This window comes from Solanum stenotomum, chromosome 9, assembly GCF_019186545.1.
Source record: "Solanum stenotomum isolate F172 chromosome 9, ASM1918654v1, whole genome shotgun sequence".
NCBI lineage: Eukaryota > Viridiplantae > Streptophyta > Magnoliopsida > Solanales > Solanaceae > Solanum > Solanum stenotomum.
Window position 1 is genome coordinate 50,741,315 of NC_064290.1, and position 6,550 is coordinate 50,747,864.

Genomic DNA, 6,550 nt, shown 5'->3' on the forward strand with positions numbered 1-6,550 from the left:
GCTCGATAGATTCAAATTTATATTGAAAAATTTCATGTCAAAAGTAAATTACTTTATATGAAGAATGATTTCATATTCAACGTTTAAATTTAGATTTTTTAATTAAAAATAACGAAATGTTCTAAAAAAAGTCACTATTATTAGTTAAATGTATTTATTTATGATATTGATTTATGCAATGATATGTTCGATCGATATGAAAGACGAGGACTTAGTCCAACTATATATACATGTGGTGATATTGATTTGGGCAATAATATATTCGATAGCGAAGATGAGGATGATATGCTTTGATAAGATGACCAAGGATGAAAATCTCTCACCTAGGCAATAAAGAATTGAAAGTAACAAAAGCAAAAAAAGCAGACACATGGAAGACAACATATAGTTGGGATGACAAGGTGATTGATAAATTTATTTCTACCTGAAAAGGGATAATTATATGACAGTGTCAACAATTTTAGCAAGATTAAATAAATTCAAAGTAATGAATTATCAAATGTTATTGGACAAATTTGAAGAAGATGACAATAAAATAAAAATACTTTACTTTAGATGGGCAAACTATTTGTTTTAAAATGTATACAACTATGCATATATTAAAAAGAAGCATGAGGTTGATAACTTAACTTCATTCTTGGTTTTTATATTCTTACCTTAAGCATCCTCATTTGCAATATCAATGTAAAGTGTATTATAAACTCTATGTTGGATCACAAAATACCTAATTTTCTCTAGCATTTATTTTCTGCGTGCTTATTAATTAGTAAATATTTGCTACCTCATTAAGATTGATAAGGTAATGTCTATCCCTCCTTATTTACACTTACTCATGTTGAGAATTTATATAAAAAAAAATTATCTATAAAGTGAATAGTAAAATATCAAATTTAATTCAATAAGTATACATATAGAATATAGTATTATATATATATATATATATTTTAAAACTCGCAGTATTTGAATTCTGAATATAATTGTTTGTTTGACATAGGTTTTTTCAGTCCCCCATAGGGAGGAAACAAATTAAGAAAAAAAATATAGCAAGTGGGAAATTTTAGAAAATGTGAAAGAGTTTGCATTGGAATTCAAAAGAAATAATTCAAGCACAAAATATTTAAGCAAATACTAACAATAATATGGTCAAATTACTTTCCCCATGACCCATAAAATCATATCCCAAGAAAACTTCCTAAAATACAGAAGACCACCCCCCATCTTTCCTGCACCAAAGCAGCAAAAATTCAGGCATACAAAATGAATAATGCATGTGCAATAAACAAGAAATTCACCAACAAGTGGCTAAAATATATGTAAAAATTTAGTCGTACTCGATATTTAATTACATAATATATTAATTTATTATAGTTAATTGTAATAAACTAAAATAAAAATATGTATTAATTGATCGATGAGTGTCTTAGTACTTGAGCCAAGGATATTTTAGAGATAACTTCTTTATCTCCACGAGACAAACTGTGAAGTGTGCATATACATTCTACCCTCCTTATATATATCTCATCTATAAAATTACATTGAATGTATATAAACACACAAATTATGTTAGTTAATTAGTGTTACTTGAGACGATGGTATTCTGGGGACAATTTCTATATCTCTACAAAATAAATTGTGAGGTGTGTGTATACACTTTACCCTCCTTATATATATATATATATATATCATTTATAAAATTATATTGAATATATACACTGATATACATACAAATTTACACAAATAAGTTTTGATGTTTTCTTTTATATGAATTTATTTTGTTGTGGAATCTTTTCATGGACAGAAGAGGTTCAAATAGCTCCAAGGACAGCCAAATCAAACATAAAAGATTATGTTTGATCCAATTGAAACTCTTTTATGTGTTAGTACAATATAGTGATTTTTTTTATAATTTATTTTCCACCATAAATAAATAAAAGGTGTACTATAGGTGTCTAATCTTAACTTTTCAACATTATCTATTTGTCCACATGCAAAATTACACTTAACTATTAGACAAACACTATACTACCAAACAATAATTAGTTAATTAATTGAATGTTGATCGCATCTGTTTGACTTTAAACCAACAGTGTTTCTGAAAATTAAAAGAACTTGACCCTCTAAAGTAAAGCAAACAAAAACCAATCTATTGAATTAATTTATTAAAAATTAAAAGCACTAATCAAGAATCTTACAGCAAAAAGGTAAGATTACAACTTCTTTTTTTATGATAACAACTTTAATAATGTGATTTTTTGAAATATATTAAGAAAGTGCAAAAAAACATGAAACTCTAGGAAGTTAATTACTATTTTGTTCTTCTTAATCAGAAGTCTCAGTTTCGAACTCTAATATTGAATCACCTTTGTCAGGAAATGACTTATATCCTCCAAAACATAGAAATTTTTCAGCGTGAATCTGAATTAGTCGATCCCTATGAGAGTATCAGATACCGAATAAGAAATAAACTAAAAAATAAAAATATAGATGATGGACCAAGCAACTCTAGAGTAAATGTAAATAATATACAAAATTGATTATTTTAAAAAAATATTCTTTATACCATCCAAAGAAGAGGCAACAACTGTGGGATCTGATATAAAGGTATGTCAGCCTTAACAAGACAAAACAATATAGTATATGTTCCTTGCTACATAATTGTCTTTGCCATTGTAGGAAAACAAAAGGTTAAAAACCCTTTAAAAAAAATTATTTTTTTTATATAGTAGTTTATTTCTTTTGCAAGATTTTGACTAAACAAGTTTTTGGCTGTGGTGGTGGGGTGGGTGGGGGTGGGGTGTACATTTTCTTGGCTAAACTTGCATGGCCTAGTCCAGTTTGGTCTGACATCCATGTATGCACACACATGTTTTGTTTAGGTTTAATCATTAGTTTCTAAAGTTAATCGATTCAACTAATTCAAATTTGTGTCTAACATGCCTACAAATTAGGTCGATTAATCGTTTAATTATCCAATATTAAAAGTTAATTGGTTAGACTCGGTCAATTATTTGATATCCAAAGTTAACTGATCAAACTAATTTAAAATTTGAACAGATCGGCGGTTAAAACTTTAGGCCCCAGAAAAAATTGAGGCCCCAACTTTTTTAATTAATAGTGAATTTTATTGATTTACTTTTGCTTTGACAATATTTTAGGGACAAATTACTTAACTACACTCTTTTACTTACCTTAATATCCATTTATCCCTGTATCCCGTTCACAACGCTATGTATCCCGCTATGTGGAATGTATCAAACCTAATGTATCCCGTGCACAACGTTATGTATCCCGCTATGTGGAATGTATCAAACCTAATGTATCCCGCAAACATCATTTTTAAGGAATTTTTGGTAAATAGAAAACTAGAAGGGATAGGATGTTATTTAGTACTTATAATATGTGGTTCCTATAATTTATACATATTTTAGTTTGTATAAACAAATAAAAGTTTTTAAAAGACTTTTAAAAACAAAGAGATAAACAAAAACTGTATACTTTTTGTAGATGGTAGAAATATTTTAGAATACCGGATTAAACTATTCAAATTTATATCAATAAATATACCTTTATACAACTGCATCCAACAAATTGTATTGTAAAAGATGTATTATAAAATATGATCATCCAACAAATTGTATTGTAAAACATGTGTTATAAAACATGATTAACATCCTAATATAATAATAACATAATAATGTGTAGTTAAACACTAAATATATTTTTCTTTTAATAATTAAGTATTATAAAAAACAAATATGAAAAACAGAATGCAACTTTTTATTAAATTTTTTATTGAATAAGGTCTGACTAATTGTTAAATCGTTCAACCAAGTATAGATGATATCTAAAACTTTTCATATAAATGAAAACTAAAATGTATATAAAACTTAGCCTCCAAAATGTACATAACTATTATTCCGACTACCACTAACTCAAAGACCCTACAACATAATATATTTTATTAAATAAAAAGTCGAACATCCTACAACATACCCGATCAAAGGAATGAAAATACATCCGAAATAACTTGAAAAACTACTATGTGCCAAGTCTCTATCCATATGTACAAGTACATTTTATTAAATAAAAAGTCGAACATCATCCTACAACATACGGAACCAAAAAATATCTCTACAAACAATTTGACAAACTATTTTTTGCCAAGCTATATAGGAGATATATACCAGAACACTGACATTGAAATTGTAGATCTCCGAAATAATTTGACAAACTATTTTTTGCCAAGCTATATAGGAGATATATAACAGAACACTGAAATTGAAATTGTAGTGATAAGATTAAGAGAAAAATATTTAAAAATCAAAAAATAAGTTATTCTATTACTTAGAATTTATAGTGATATATAATTATAATTAAGTTAAGACATATATATATATATATATATATATATATATATATATCTTAAATTTGAATGCATCAATTCAAATAGCTTTTCATAAAATTCTAAATAAAATACTAAAATTATGAAACGTGACATAATTTAAAATGACATGAAAATTTTGATAATCATAAACAAAAATATATGAAAGTCATTACAATTTAAACAAAATTATATGAAATTCAATGCAATTTCAACAAGGAACGATAACAAACTATAATATAAAATTAAGAATAAAGTCTTATACATCTTGCTCAATCCAAACCCATCAGATCTATAGTGAAACACAAAGCTATCTATATTAGATAGACACATCCACAAACACAATAGTCGATCATCATGGACACCTTTTAATTCTCTGCAAAAATCCATGCATTTATAGAGAAATATTACCAGGTTGGTAAAAAAAAATCATATAAAATTATAGTAAAAAAAAAAGTTAAACATATATAGATCTGCAAATAAAAGCGTGCATACCATATCATGAAACTATATAAAACAATAAGAACATACCCCGTGTAATCTCATAGTGAGATCTGAAAGAATAGGATACATATTTACTCTAAGAATTTATTTTTGACAGATCCTCGACTCAAAACAACCGATTAACTCCGTAGCGATTCAATTCTGTTTGATCCTATCTGTATCTTCCCACAGCCTTATTGAACCGCAACAACAATATGAATCAATTTTTCATTTTGTGAATTGAAATTGTAATTAGATGCAGTTCAAGAAAGCTGTGGAAAAACACAAAAAGGATCATTTTTTTGCAAAGGAAACAAATTTAACCCTAATAGAAGAAAAAAACGAGAAGAAGAAAATGAATGGTTTTTTTTAGAAAAATAAAATAAAATTATGTGTGTTTTATGAGTGTGATGAAGTGAAGAAAGGGGGTGGAGTATTTATAGGGGGGAATTGAATTACTTTAAACCACACCAATCCCAAGAAGAATATTTGGGCCTAAAAAGAAACTCTTCTCTGATCACAAACCCACTTTTTTCAACCTATTAAAAAGCCTACATATTTTCATCCCATTTATAATATACTTTTCTCAAATAATTAAATTATTATTAGTACAATTTTTATTTTTATTTTAATCCCCCCAAGGAGTTTACTCACCTTTTTTCGGACTCGAACTCACAACCTTCACATTGCTTTTTTGGTGACTCAAACTGACAATCTTCACAAATTAAAAGTGAGAAGTGTTTATCATCCGAACAATTACCTCTCGTTTAGTACGATTTTTATGATGGAGACGCATTTAGAATTTAATATTTAAGGGTGTGTTTGGTATGAAGGAAATGTTTTCAATAGAAATTATTTTTCCAGAAAATATTTTCTAGAAAAATAAGTGGATTTCTTACTTATCTTTTAGTGTTTGGTGGTAAATAAGCAAAAAAAAAAAAAAATTATCAACATTTATATATAATCTATCAAAATATTATAGAAGTAGAAGAGGGTGGGTAGTGGGGCCTTGGAGTGGGGGGCGGGGGCAGTGGGGGTGAGATGCACAAAGTATCTCGCACTAGCAGGGTCTAAAAAAAGGACATACCTCATTTATCATTGGTAAAATCTCAATAATTTATAACCATAAATATTTATCTTATTTTAGACCATAACCATAAGTATCAAAAATATTATTTTCATTCTTAGCCGCATTTGGTCATTCACTTTTTTTGAATTGTTTAAAGTTGAAGTTGTGTTTGGCTATACTTTTTATAAAGAATATTTAGAATCTGGATATAATTTTTCTATATGATTCATATCCCCCTCCCTCAAATTTCTAAAACCTAGCTAGCAAAATCAGTCAATTTGACTAATTTACTTTAGACATACAATCACATATGCTCTAGAAGAGTAATATATCAAAATCGATATATAGTTATATAATGTCATAGATTAGATTTCATGTACCAGCAACTACATACTACTACATATATTTTTTACTTTATTTTGATCTTCTTTTTGACGAAGAAGTTGAAGTTAAAAGTTGTGTTTGATCATAGTTTGTCAATAATGTTTGATTGTTTGAATTTACTTTTTTCTAAAAAATATGAAATATAATTTAAATATAAAATTTAATTTAAATTGAAATATTTTTATAAAAATAAAATATTAGTTTAAATTTGAAAGAAGAAAATATAGTAAAAG

General features: G+C 27.0%; 1 long non-coding RNA gene across 1 annotated transcript; it reads right to left on the minus strand.

Annotated features, from left to right (window-relative positions):
- Positions 1–4,601: 4,601 nt before the first annotated feature.
- Positions 4,602–5,392, minus strand: LOC125876761 (uncharacterized). The gene is made up of 2 exons (XR_007447535.1): positions 4,913–5,392; positions 4,602–4,757 (listed from the first exon to the last, which is right to left on the minus strand). It is a non-coding gene; the product is annotated as an uncharacterized LOC125876761 (long non-coding RNA).
- Between the last annotated feature and the right edge of the window lie 1,158 nt (positions 5,393–6,550).